The sequence below is a fragment of the Beta vulgaris genome, chromosome 7 (assembly GCF_026745355.1).
Source record: "Beta vulgaris subsp. vulgaris cultivar EL10 chromosome 7, EL10.2, whole genome shotgun sequence".
Classification (NCBI taxonomy): domain Eukaryota; kingdom Viridiplantae; phylum Streptophyta; class Magnoliopsida; order Caryophyllales; family Amaranthaceae; genus Beta; species Beta vulgaris.
Window position 1 is genome coordinate 55,381,990 of NC_079208.1, and position 15,004 is coordinate 55,396,993.

The following is a 15,004-nucleotide window of genomic DNA, read 5'->3' on the forward strand; positions in this document are numbered from 1 at the left end:
CCAATTGGTGATAGGAGGAGTAACTCCTAATCTTATAAAGTGGTTTATTCTCTCCTCTTTTTCCAATGTGGGACATTCACAAGTGGGTTTTTAATGGGTTTCAACACACCCCTTCACTTGTGAGTGTCCTTAGAAATACAGAGCTAACTGGAAAGGTCAGAGCAATAATCCTCTTAGGGGCTGGACATCCTATCGAGGTAAATCCTTATCCAGTAGCGATCAAATACCCAATTTAGACGAGACCCGCAACCCAGGCTTTGATACCATGTTAGAATTCGTGTTTATGGAGGAAGATAATCAGGAGGAAGAGAAGAGGAAGCCATTGATGTGCTTGAGGTTGAAGAATACAGTAGAGAGGAAGATAGAGGAAGGAGAGAGAATAAAGAACTACATTTTATTATTTGATGAGAAAGTAAAAAAGTATTACAAGTACCTCCTATCTATTACTATATACTAAAAGAGAAAACATGGTTCAGTTTTCCCCCCAAAATTATCCTAGGTGGCATGAATATGTTCTTCTAATTCCCGCCCATTTCATTTACCTACTAGAAATCTCCTCAAAAAAATATTGAAATAATAAAAAGGAAAAGCTATCCTATGTGGCATTTCAAGGGAAAAAACTTGAACCCCACTTACTAAATGTTTTGTAGGCCACCGTAAAGGATTCAACAGAAATAATTAGGAAGAGACAAAACCAATCATCTTCTACATATCTTGAATAGTTGTAGCCTTGTAGGGGCCCAATAAACTAACATTACAATATGTTTGATTTCCAATGCAATTCTCATTCATCAAGAAGGGGGTGTCCTTGTGTCCTGCAAAATACCCATTCCAATTCAAAAAGTTTCAAAATTGTACACCAGCATATAATTATAGATTAAAGATTTATGGGTAACACAAAAACTAGCAAAAAAAAAACCCCTTAAGCGTTTATTGATAACACAAAAACCAGCAAAAAAAACCCTTAATCTTCTATAGTAGTAAATGATAAAATATATCATTTTGACAGCATAAGAGTAGATACAACTTTTTTTTACAGCTAATTTTTCTCCCCCTCTTGAATTTTCCCCTTAAAAAAAGGATGGCCCAGCCATTAAATATATATAATATTTTTATTTAATATATATAATTACAGATTACAGATTACAGATTAAAGATATTTACTAGGTCATATTAGATTTTCTCTATCCTCCTTGAACCAGAAGCGCAAGCGTTTATTGATAACAGAGAAACCAGCAAAAAAAACTCTTAATCTTCTATAGTCAATGATAAAATATATTATTTTGACAACATAAGTTGTAGTGCATATTTCTCTCTCTATATCCCTCTATATCCCTCTCTCTCTTCCAGCAAGAAAAAAAAAGTACGCCTTCCATTTTTTTTTCCTCTGTTTCAATATTGCTATATTTCTTTATCAACAAAGCACTAACTATTATACTCATATCATCTTCTACATAATATCTTGAAGAGCTTTTGAATGTTTAATTTTTTTATGTTAACAGATCGATGAACCAAGAGCATCATTTGGTTGGAGACATTACTCCTATAAAGGATTCTTGGAATATCAAAATCAGAATCATTCGCCTATGGAAAACACCAAGTTTTGCAAATCCAAATGAGGATGGGAGTATAGAAATGGTCTTTCTTGATGAAAAGGTAATATGAAAAATAAATTGCTAATCAAGTTTCTACTGTACATGGTAATTCCTATATAACATTTTTTTTCTTTCATACGAAGGGAGATAAAATTCAAGCAATTGTTAAGAAGTTGTTGATTAGGAGGTTTTCACATTTGCTTGCTGAAGGCCAATTGCGAGTTATCAATAACTTTGGTGTTGCACAAAACAATGGAAGCTATCGCCTAACAAGTCATCCTTATAAGATCAATTTTCTGCTCAATACCAGAGTTCAAAATTGCGATGACTTGCCTATTCCATTGCATGGCTTAAATTTTGCATCATTTGATGACATCATATCAAATAGGTTGGATGATAATATCTTGACAGGTAGTTTACAAATATAACTCATAATAAGTTTATATAGATTAACATGAATAAGTCACTCAGTAAAATTTTCTTTGTCAGATGTTGTTGGCGAAATTGTATCAGTCATACCAATTGAGACATTTGAGAGAAATGGAAAACAATCGAAGAAATTGATCTTAGAGTTGAATGATAAAGAGTAAGATTTACATGTATTCTGCACAAGTGCTTTTTTTTTTTGAAACTTACACTATACTGATGTGTTTTACACTACAAAACCGACAGGAAAGCAAAACTAAAATGTACTTTATGGGACAAGTGTGCTGAAGAAGTTGCAACTTATTTGGTTGAAAACAATACTCCGCCTATCATCATTGTGATTCAATTTGCCAAAATTAAACAATGGATGGGTATGCACTTAAATATCACATTATATTTAGTTTGGTTGAAACAATACTCAAGCTTATTATTAATTAGTAATGTTTTGAATTTCTATGTTCACTAGGCGAAAACACATTATCGTCTTCACTATATTCCACTAGAGTATTTCTTGGTGAAGTTATTGATGAAGCTAAGGCATTCAAAGACAAGTTCGTGTGCTGTACTTCTTATTCCATTATTTTCTTTTAAGGGTTAGCAAACTTATAGTAATAATAAAGATTCCAATTTCAAACTAACATTCCAAACTTTATTATTTCATTTTCAGGCTTAACAAAAATCAAGAAGATTGTAATTCCTCAATATTTACACAATTGGAATCTCAAACTTCTACCTCTTTGTGTGATGAATTTCTTAAACTTCATGATAGAAGAACGTTAGATGAGATACATGATATCACTAAGGTACTTTTGAGATTAATAAACTAAGCAATTTGTCTTCAACTTATACTTTTGACCTAAAATTTTAATGCTACAGGCTACCTATTGCATTACACTGGCTACCATTGTGTGTGTCCAATTTGAATATGGATGGTTTTATCTAGCATGCAAAAAATGCAATAAGAAGGTTGTAGTGGAGGGTGAAATTAAGACAGAGTGTGATGGTGACCAAAGTGACAATGGTACTACAAAAGTAACTAAGTGGTATTGCAAAAAATGCAGTAAATTAGTGGAAAATGTGTTACCAAGGTGATTATTCTTATACTATTTTGTTATATTTTGATGAAGCTTTTAATTATCCCGTTCGGGGTTGACATAGTGGTAAATAAAATATGCATCAATATTGTGGACAGGTTCAAAATTCAGGTTCGAGTAGTTGATGGTAGTGGAAGTGCATCGTTTGTGATGTTCGATAGGGAAGTTAAATCTATTGTGCATAAGTCTGCTTCTGATGTAAATGTGTCACTCACAAAAGTATGTTATTTTACAACAAAGTAAACCTTATTTTATTAGCCTATCAGCAAAGTAATTATTAACTTATTTGATTTTAAATTGAAATTTATAGATTATTGATAGTGAGACCTATCCTGAAGAACTAAATGCTTTAGTGAATAGAAGATTTCTTTTCAAAGTCGAGGTTTCAGAATACAACCTTACTCAAAACTGGCCCGTATATACCGTTGTTAAGATGACTGACAATGAAAATATCATAGAGTCATTCTTAAATTCTTCTACTGGAGATCAGGTAATAAATTATGTTTACTCAAATATGGTATACTCTATTAAATGTGTACTACGTCTTGATCATCATTAGTTTTTTTTTTCCCACCCAAGGATACATTGGGGTCCGAAGCAAGCTCAAATGACACTCAAAAAAATAGGCTGGTGCTACCAATTACAGAGAAGGTTATTGATCCATTAAACCTATAGCTTACCATTAGTTTTGATAGTATTATTTTTTTCACTAATCAATATCTCCGATTGATTGGCAGGAACCAATTTCAATTACGGGGGACAATCATTTTCTAACAGAATTGTCACCTACCTCCTCTACAAAACGAACAAATGATGTTGGATTAGATGAAGTCGAGATTGGACTATCAACTACCAAAAAGAAAAAATATGTTAAGGTTGAAAAGGATGATGAGTGATCAATGCAGCAAACTCATCATTGTGTTGTGAAAGTTTTTGCCGTTGTGTTTTAACCTTCGAGAAACATTTATTATTTCGACATCCAAAATTTTGTTTAAGAGCATTGTTTGGTATTTCTTAGGTTATAATGATGTTGGATGTCGGAAATTATTTTGGACCTTGCGAACTTAAAATATATATGCTCGGTATTATTGAATGCCTATGTAGTATGGTACAAAGTGTTATTGTTTAAACTTTCAACTGTTATAAGACCAGTTAAATGTACTGAAATATCTCATAAAAAAATTGCAACTCATGGGGAAATGTAATGTACCTGTGAGACCGAAGCTTTATATCTTCCATTGTTTGTTGAGATGTCAATAGCATGTTGAAATGAGTCATGCCAGATAGGAAGGCTCTGACCAACCTTGCAAACTATCTTCCTTCAAACTTTTGAGGCTCAATGGTTAGCTGCATCATTTTAGATAAGACCAGTTAAATGATGCAATACTTTGGCATCACAATGTAATAAAGACCACTAAGAGTATCATGGGTATATTATCTTATAAGTAATGAGATACCATAATATGTCTTATCTTAGAGTGATCATTCATTTGTTAATGTAAAAAATAGTTAATACTGAAATAGCTTATTTCTCTCTTATATAAACAAAATTTCTTCCTGTAACTATGTTATGTTATTTTCTTTTTAGTTTTCCCTATTAGAAATTTTGATGCGTATGGGGGGTTTTATCCCAGAAATGATTTGAAACTTAAATTCTCAGTTAACCATAAACTTATTTCCTAGCCTGTAAGAATAATAAAATGGTCTGACTTGAACAAATAAAATTTCCCTTCCTTCCCTTCTTTAAAAAGTACCAAAAAGTAGATACAACTTTTTTTTTTACAGCTAATTTTTCTCTCTCTTGAATTTTCCCCTTAAAAAAAGGATGGCCCAACCATTAAATATATATAATATTTTTATTTAATATATATAATTATAGATTAAACATTAAAGATATTTACTAGGTCATATAAGATTTTCTCTATCCTCCTGCTTAAACGTTTATTCATAACAGAGAAAACAGCAAAAAAAAACCCTTAATCAGAATATCAAAAAAAAATAAAATCCCTTCCTTCCCTTCTTTAAAAAGTTCCAAAGAAACGAACAACTTTTCTTTTACAGCTAATTTTTCTCTCTCTTTAATTTTCCTCTTAAAAAAAGGATGGCCCAACCATTAAATATTAAATATATATAATATTTATATTTAATTTATATAATTATAGATTAAAGATTAAAGATATTTACCAGGTCAGATTAGATTTTCTCTATCCTCCTTAAACCAGAAGCTTAAGCGTTTATTGATAACAGAGAAAACAGCAAAAAACAAAACCCCTTAATCTTCTATAGTAAATGATAAAATATATCATTTTGACAGCTAATCCTACCACATTAATCTCTGTGTATAGTTTAGCTGTTTCTAACAACAGAATTGTCATATCAACATCATTCATGATTTATGTGCGTTTCTTGCTCAAGTGAATTCTTACTTCTCCAGTTTATCAAATTCATATTTGCATAACGTATAATGGATCTTCAGAGAAAAGATGTTGCAAAGCTTGCAAGGATGAGAAGAATGTCAATTTTGACTCGTAAGAGAAGGAAAACAAGCTTCAATCTCCAGGGTAATGTATGCATGTTTATTTCCTTTGTACTTTCATACATACCTGATACTTTCATTATATGATGTACTGCAGAAAACACCCATACTCAATCCAAAATGTGCAATATGTATCCATCATTTCAGTCTACAAAATCTGTTGCAAGCCCAAACATGGTTAGAGCCTCTATGCAAGACATGTCAAATTGTGAGTTGATTTTCTTTCGGTTGCTTCTATCAACTTTTCAAACAAAAAACAGTTTGAATAAAAGCAATGTCGCCATAATAATGTGTAGATGCTTTTTTCCCCTTATTTTTCACATCGCCATTATAATAGGGCCTTCGACTGTTCAACCTATGATATTGGACCAACATATGCTCCCTTCAACAAGTGACAATTTGGGTACATTACAAGTACAAGATAGAGAGAAGTGTCATTCTTATACAACCTCAAGCATATTCAGATCCCCTATGCAAGACATATCAAACTGTAAGTTCAGTTTCATATGATTCTTTTTTTTTTATAATCTTTTGGTTAAGTTTCAGATAAATAATAGGCGTAAAAAGAACATAACAGATACATTATTAAGCAAATTTTTGTTCATATACAGTTGTTCGTGGATTTTCTTTGACTATATCAAGCAAAATAGGCTAACATAAACATCATATTTACAACTAATCTTGCAATGTAACAGTGTCTTCAACACGTAAAATACACATTAACAATCAACGTGAATGCTCTACATCTGAGCAAATGAGTAAAAGGATGCATACTTTAAAGTCCGGTAAACATATAATTCAAAGTGGTGCTCTTACTCAAACAAACTCTCCAAAGCAAGTAATTTCAAACTGTAAGTCAATTTTTAACTTAGTTTTTATAGAAATCACTCTAATTCAATCTATACTAATTTTAGTGTTATCATATATCACTTGACAGCTCCTTTGATAAGTACGATGTCTAGCCAGAATTTTCAACCTCATAACTTTGGAAATGCAACCCAAAGAGTCACCAAGAGCAAAATGAAAACACCAATACAACCAATTCCAAATTGTAAGGAAAACACTCTATTGAAATTAAAGTTCGCATCCTTATTATACATGCATATGTTTTTTGTATTATACATGCATATGTTACTGTATACAATATTAAAAATAATTTCATGACTAACCTCTATAATGTAGTAGTCTCAATCACACCTCAATCAAGTGTTTTGGATCAATATGAATGCTCTCCATCAAGTCATGAATTGAACAACAAGATGTATGCATTGGCATCTGGAAAGCATGTAATTGAAAGAAGCACCATCACCAAAACAAAAACGTTGATGCATACAGTTTCAAATGGTAAGTCAAAAAATTAATAGCATATGTAATTGTGTCAGAACCATACATTTACCTATGTATTTTACAGGTATACTAACGCCTTCATCATCAAGTGTTTTTTGGGAAATTGGTTCATCATCAAGTAATGGATACCAAATGAGCAGCTCGGTTCAATTGAAAAGTGGGAAGCATTTCATAGAAAACAGAACAATTACTTCATCTGATGAGTTACAAAAAGAGAATAATACATATTCAGATGTCCAGCACATACAAGGTTAGGTCCTACACTTTGGTTTCAATTATACTATGCAATTTCCATTTTTTTTATATACTAAGGGTCATTGCAAGTAAACCAAACTGCTCTTTTTTATTATGTTGTTCAGAGGTAGCTTATGGATCCCACATTACAGAGGAACATACAGGTAAGGAAAGCATAATGAGTGTTGAAGATACACCTACTTTAGCTAATGATACATGTTAAACAATGGATCACATACTCATTATAATAAGATATTCAAACTCTTTTTTGTTGTAGTTTAGATTGTAATATGATTATATACTTCCATTTCAGAATATTGGGATATTGGAGACCCGACGTACACATGTGAACACTGTGGTGCATTATTTTGGTATGAAGAGAGAATAGGAAAACATCGAAAGTCCCCAAAACCCACATTTTCAAACTGTTGTATGAACGGAAAAGTTCAATTGCCTCACTTCAAAGATCCACCCGCACTTCTTCAGAGACTTCTATCTAATGGAGATTCCAAGAGTCGACATTTCTTGGAAAATATTAGAGCTTTTAATTCCATGTTTGCGTTCACATCCATGGGTGGTAAAGTGGATTCATCAATAAATGAATGTCGTGGTCCATATGTCTTTCGGTTGCATGGACAAAACTATCATCGAATTGGTAGTTTATTGCCTAACTCTGGGTCTACCCCAAAGTTCTCTCAACTTTATATATACGACACAGATAATGAAATAGCAAACAGAGTTCAATCATTCAGGTGCATATCATCATTCTTTTTATATTTGCTTCAACAATTAATAGGAAAAATTGACAAAAATAAGCCAACCTTTAGCTCATCTTCCGCAAATAAGTCAAGTTTTTGAAATTCCAGAAATAATCTAACTTTTGCATCATTTTAACCAAATTTAGGTTAGAGTTTTTCATTTACCTGCTAACACAGGTTACAACAAGTTAATCACCGTTTAATCATTATTTTATTAATCTTAATTATAATTAAACCTAATTTAATTATTATTACTATTTAGTCAGAATTTTATACCTAATTTGATAAATAATTAAAACTTTAATAAATAAATAAAAACCTTAACCACCACCCCTCTACACATATTCACCATGAACACCACCACAACTACCACCCCAGCTGCCACCCACCACCATAACCGCAACCCCAATTGCCAACCCACCACCACAACTGCTACACCAGACCACTGCCCAAACCCCTGCCCAAACCCCACCCATCGCACAATCAACCACCACCACCCAGAACCCACGCACCCATCATCGAACCAACCCCACCAAACCCAACACCCCTTAGACCATCCACACCCACCCACAAACCCACCCACAACCGAACACCCCACCCTACCTCACCAAACCCAAAACCCCCTAACCAACCCTAACACCACCACAAATCCGACACCACCACAAACCCATTGAACCCTACACCACAAACCCGACACCACCACAAACCCACTGAAATAAACCCCACCACCACTGCAAACCACCGAACCCAGCCACACTATTACCCTAAGCCCAGCCGCGCCTTAACCCAACCACAAAACCCCGAAACTATCCCCAACACAAAACCACCCACAACCCACTCGTGAAACCACCCAAAACCCGAAAACAACCCTGACCATCAAATTACCCAAAACCCCTGTCGTGAAACCCCCATCCCGAACCAATCACCACCCCCTTTAAACCAACGCAAGCAGATTCCAAAGGAGAGAGAGAGAAAGGAGATCGAAGGGACAGAGAAAGGAGATCTGATGAGTGGCGCTCGGTGGTTGGAGGTCCAGTGGGTGATGAGGAAAGAGGGAGAGAGGAGAGAGGAAAGAGGGAGATTGAATGAGAGGAGAGAGAAAAATAAAGAGTAAAAAATGAGAATAAAGAGAAAATTAAAGAAATAAAATAAAATTATTACCTATACAACCGGTCACACATCATCTGACCTAAATTTGGCTAAAATGATGCAAAGGTTAGCTTATTTCTGGAATTTCAAATGGTTGGCTTATTTGTGGAAGATGGGCCAAAGGTTGGCTTATTTTTGTCAATTTTTCCCAATTAATAATAGAATTGTAACTTTTTTCTACAAATTTCAATAGGTCCCGTGGCTCAGATGCAAACATAAATGCAAGCCCATTTGATACTGGGGTTGTTGAAGAACTAAAGAATATGCTAGACGAGTATAATCCTCTAGCAAAAGCATTTAGAATTGCTAGGGATCGGTTTTGCTCAGATGATTGCTCAAATATTCGTCTTAAACTTATCGGTAGTAGGGATAAAGATGGAAGAAGATATAACTTACCAACTGCATCAGAAGTTGCAGCTCTCATTATTGGAGATATTGATAATTTTGCTAATAATCGAGACATTGTTGTGGAAACTCGGGGTGGGGCATTACAACGAATAAGTGAGCTACATCCATCTTATCTTGCACTACAATACCCTTTGCTTTTTCCTTATGGGGAGGATAGTTATAGAATTGACATAAAGCTAAGCAACACAGGGAGAAATGGTGGCAGGAGTAGGGTTAGTATGAGAGAGTTTTTCGCATACTGGATTCGAGATAGATTGAATGAAGTTGGGACTTTGTTGCGTTCGAGGAAGCTATTTCAACAATTTATCGTAGATGCATACACAATGATTGAGTCTGAAAGATTATCATATATTCGGGCTAACCAGAAGAACTTAAGGTCGGAAATTTACAAGAATGTGCGTGAAGCTGCACAACTTGGGAATACAGATGCATCCTCAGTTGGAAAACGAATAATTCTTCCATCTTCTTTTACTGGTGGTGCCAGATATATGGTACAAAACTATCTCGATGCTATGGCCTTATGCAAGTGGTATGGATATCCCGATCTTTTCATAACCTTCACTTGCAACGCAAAATGGCCAGAAATTACGAGGTTTGTGAATCAACAAGGCTTGAAGGCAGAGGACAGACCAGATATTATTTGTCGGGTTTTCAAAATTAAACTTGACCAACTAATCAAAGATTTGAGGGAGGAAAAGATATTTGGTCGTGTACAAGCAGGTATTTAAATGTAATTTACAAGGTTTTATTTAAAATTAGCTTAGTCCAACTCCCATTACAAATATTATAAGGTTTTGTTTTTATTTAACATACTGCATTTCTCATCTAATCGTTACACATAAATCTTTATATTCAACTACTTGAGTTAAATTAGTTTGTTGTATTTTGCAGTGGTGTACACCATTGAATTTCAAAAGCGTGGCTTACCACACGCCCATATCTTACTGTTCATGCATCCAGACAACAAATTTCCAACAGCTGAAGACATAGACAAAATCATTTCAGCTGAGATTCCTGACAAATCTAAATACCCCAAACTATATGATATTCTTGCAGATTGTATGATGCATGGACCATGTGGTACATCAAACGATAAGTCGCCATGTATGAGGGATGGAAGTTGTTCAAAACATTTCCCTAAAAGATTTGCTGATAGAACAACTACTGATGGAGAGGGTTATCCTATTTATAGAAGACGTGACGATGGGCGAACAGTTCTAAAGAATGGGGTTCATTTAGATAATAGATTTGTCGTCCCATACAATGCAAAACTATTATTGAAGTACCAAGCGCATATTAATGTCGAGTGGTGCAATCAACATAGATCTATCAAGTATTTGTTTAAATACATAAATAAAGGGCATGATAGGGTGACTGCAACCTTATCGCACGACACTAGAGGTGATGCATCTGACACAAGTGATACAGTTGATGAAATAAAGACATATTATGACTGTAGATATATCTCACCTTGTGAAGCGGCTTGGAGAATATTTGGCTTCGACATACACTTTCGAAGTCCAGCGGTTGAAAGACTGAACTTTCACCTTCCTGGGGAGCAGAATATTGTCTTTGAGGAGAGGGACTCCATTCAGAGGGTCATTGATAGACCTGGCATTGAACATTCTATGTTTACAGCTTGGATGGAGCGTAATAAGATCTGCCCAATTGCAAGAAAACTAAGTTACGCAGAATTCCCTACAAAGTTTGTGTGGCAACAAAAAGACAAAGAATGGACACTTAGAAAAAAACACTTCAGCATAGGTAGAATTCATCATGTCCCTCCTACATGTGGTGAGAGTTATTATTTACGAATTTTATTAAATAAAGTCAAAGGTGCTACATGTTATGAGGATATTCGCACAGTTGACGGAGTGGTATACCCGACATTTAAAGAAGCATGCTATGCTTTGGGGTTGTTAGATGATGACAAGGAATACATTGAAGGGATTCATGAGGCAAGCTTTTGGGGTACTGGACATTATTTGCGTTCATTATTTGCTATGCTTTTAATATCGGACAGCTTATCAAGACCTGATTTTGTGTGGGAGAAAACATGGCGTCTCCTATCTGAAGATATTATCCATAGGCAACGGAATATCATGCAAAATAATGGTATGTAAACACCTCACCTGCTGCGCTTTTTTGTAACATACTTCCAATTTCATTTTTATTCCTTATGTATAATTATCCTGATGTCTTTAAGATTATTTGTTACCCTAAAGATTTGCAGCTCTCTGATGATCAACTGAGGAATTATGCTTTGGTTGAAATTGAGAAAATCTTGCGAAGTAATGGGTGTAGCCTTAGAAAATATGATGACATGCCTTTTCCAGATTATGGAACTATATGCAATGGGTACAATAGGCTGATACATGAGGAACTTAGCTATGACAAGGATTCTCTACGTGTAGAGCACAATCAACTCCTATTGAGCTTAACAGAGGAGCAAAAGGGTGTTTATGATAAAATAATGAATGCAGTTTCAAGAGGCGAAGGTGGAGTGTTCTTCCTTAATGGTTTTGGTGGCACAGGGAAAACCTTTGTCTGGAGAACTTTGTCAGCTGCTCTTCGTTCCCAAGGTGAAATTGTTCTTAATGTTGCTTCAAGCGGCATTGCTTCCCTTCTTCTTAGTGGAGGAAGGACTGCTCATTCGAGATTTTCGATACCGATTAACATCAATGAGGACTCTATCTGTGGAATAAAACCAGGTTCAGAATTAGCTATTCTTTTAGAGAGAACGAAACTGATTATATGGGATGAGGCTCCAATGGTTCATAAGCATTGTTTTGAAGCTTTGGATAGAACTTTAAAGGATATTCTTCGATTTTCTAATCCAAGAAGCTTAGAACAACCTTTCGGTGGTAAAGTCATTGTTTTCGGAGGCGATTTTCGACAGATTTTGCCGGTCATACCTAAGGGTAGCAGGCAAGATATCGTTGCGGCAGCTATAAACTCTTCCTATTTGTGGGATCACTGTGAAGTGCTGAATTTGACAAAAAACATGCGACTTCATAGTCATAATAATGATACAAACATGCAAGAGATCAGAGATTTTTCAAATTGGATCTTGACAGTTGGTGATGGAAATGTTGGACACTCAAATGATGGTGAAGTTGATTTTGAAATTTCAGATGAATTGTTGATTAAGGATGAAAATGACCCCGTTGGTTGTATAATAAATTCGACATATCCTTCTTTGTTAGATAACATGTGGAGTTCGAAGTACTTACAAGAGAGAGCTATACTTGCTCCCACTCATGATGCTGTTGATGTTGTGAATGAACGACTACTATCAATGGTTCCAGGAGAAGAAAATGTCTACTTAAGTTCTGATAGCATATGCCAATCTGATATAAATGCAGGAACCCACACTGAACTATACTCTTCTGATTACCTCAACAGTATACGTATATCTGGTCTACCTAATCATGAGTTAAAGTTGAAGATTGGCGTTCCTGTTATGTTGCTAAGAAACATAGACCAGAAATCTGGGTTATGCAATGGCACAAGGTTACAGATTTCTCGCTTGGGTAATCATGTTATTGAGGCTAAGATACTGGCAGGAGCTAATGTTGGACAAAAGGTTTTCATCCCTAGGATTTTGATGTGCCCATCTGATGTGAGGTTGCCTTTTAAGATGCAACGTAGGCAATTCCCTTTAGATGTTTGTTTTGCCATGACAATTAATAAAAGTCAAGGGCAATCACTTGCAAGTGTAGGATTGTACTTGCCAAGACCGGTTTTCAGTCATGGTCAACTTTATGTTGCATTTTCACGAGTGACTCGAAAAGAAGGTTTAAAAATTCTGATATGTGATCATGAAGGTATCACTACTAATGTCACAAAAAATGTTGTTTTTAAGGAGGTTTTTAGAAATTTGTAATGATTTGATAACATTATAAAACTACTACTCCATGGCAACTTTTTGCACTTATATCGTCCCTATTATATCAATTTGATCCATATGACTTATTTTTTTCTAACCTAATATATTAGTTGTGAATTTTTTTTGAGGGGTATATAAATTCTGATTTTTTCTAACCTACTCCATTATGGCAATTTTTTTTTTCTAACCTCTCAAATTAATGGCTCGATTAGTTCTGAATTTTTTTTTGAGGGGTATATAAGTTCTGATTTTTTCTAACCTACTCCATTATGGCAATTTTTTTTTTCTAACCTCTCAAATTAATGGCTCGATTTGCTTGAGCATTAGCAGCAGAATTGAACTCCTAATGACGATGGAATGTCAAAATTAGATAAGAGATTCATATGACCCTCATCAGATTTGGGATATAAATCAGATTTGGCAGACTTTATCACTTTCCCTCAGACATCAACTTAAGTCTACTATGAAATTTACTTGACAATTCTTAAAGATCAAATTTTTAACTTAAGTCAGCCTTGCCATTCAACTTGGAGGAAAAAAGGAATGACTATAAAAGCAATAGCCATGGACATGATCATGTGATTTAACACAACAAATGACTTATTTTTAAGTAGCTAAAAAGCATTAATTTTCCAATCAACCAAAACCTCACTCAAACTTAGAATAGGTGAAACCCCCAATTTATAGATTTATGTATGCATGCAATTGATCTAAAGTTCATATCTACTACCGTCACTAGAAAGTTGAAATACTTTACCTTTTCACTTCAATTGTGAGCAATAATGGAAAAAGCTTTGTTGAATAAGAGATGTTCTTCAATAGATGTCTTCTTAGTTCTATACTCCTTTGATGTTTCCCCTTTCTCTTACCCAAGAGAAGAACTCTATGATTCCCATAGAGTAAAGAGCATAGTTCATGAGTTTCTTGTAGGCGATAATAATCTGAGGTGCTTACATGGGCATCATAATCTGAGGTGCTTTATGACATGGATGAGGACTTGAAAGAAGGAGCATTAAGTCATCATAGTGAGAGATTAACAATTGCTTATGGATGAGAACAGATTTTTCTTTTGGAAAGAAAGGATGAGCAGGGGAAAATAATTTCTTTTGCTTTTGGAAAGTAAGGATGAGCAGGGGAAATTACTTCTATCCTATTTCTTTCTATTTTTTTTTTTAGAAAAACCAAGCTAGCTTTCTTTTTGTTACTTACTTTCTACTTTCTAGGCCATTTGTAAGTTGTAATGTAATGACTAATGATGATAAGTGATGTCCATTTTTTTTTTCCTTTGGCCACTGTTGGTTAGAACTTTTTTTTTTCCTTTAAATACCATTATTTTTTTGTTATCTAAGTTGTCTTTGTAAGAACATTACTTCTTTTAACAAAAAAAATTATACTATCATATTATAATACTATAAATTTCTTTCTCCTAAAACAACTGAAAAACAACGCAATTTTTTTAGATGGTAATATAATAGGACGAAATAATTGGATGAGTAAAATTGGAACAATTGATTCCTAAAAAGCATGTGACAAATAAATGAACAACTTAAAAATACATTTGTGACAAT

General features: G+C 34.4%; 1 long non-coding RNA gene across 4 annotated transcripts; it reads right to left on the bottom strand.

Annotated features, from left to right (window-relative positions):
• Nucleotides 1-378: 378 nt before the first annotated feature.
• Nucleotides 379-14,774, bottom strand: LOC125499426 (uncharacterized). 4 transcript variants are annotated; one of them, XR_007276310.2, is made up of 8 exons: nt 14,194-14,774; nt 12,089-12,241; nt 11,018-11,207; nt 7,048-7,194; nt 6,821-6,926; nt 5,719-5,808; nt 4,326-4,462; nt 379-815 (listed from the first exon to the last, which is right to left on the bottom strand). It is a non-coding gene; the product is annotated as an uncharacterized LOC125499426 (long non-coding RNA). The 4 variants fall into 4 exon arrangements; XR_007276309.2 differs by lacking the exon at nt 12,089-12,241; XR_007276307.2 differs by having other exon boundaries at nt 11,018-12,241.
• Between the last annotated feature and the right edge of the window lie 230 nt (nt 14,775-15,004).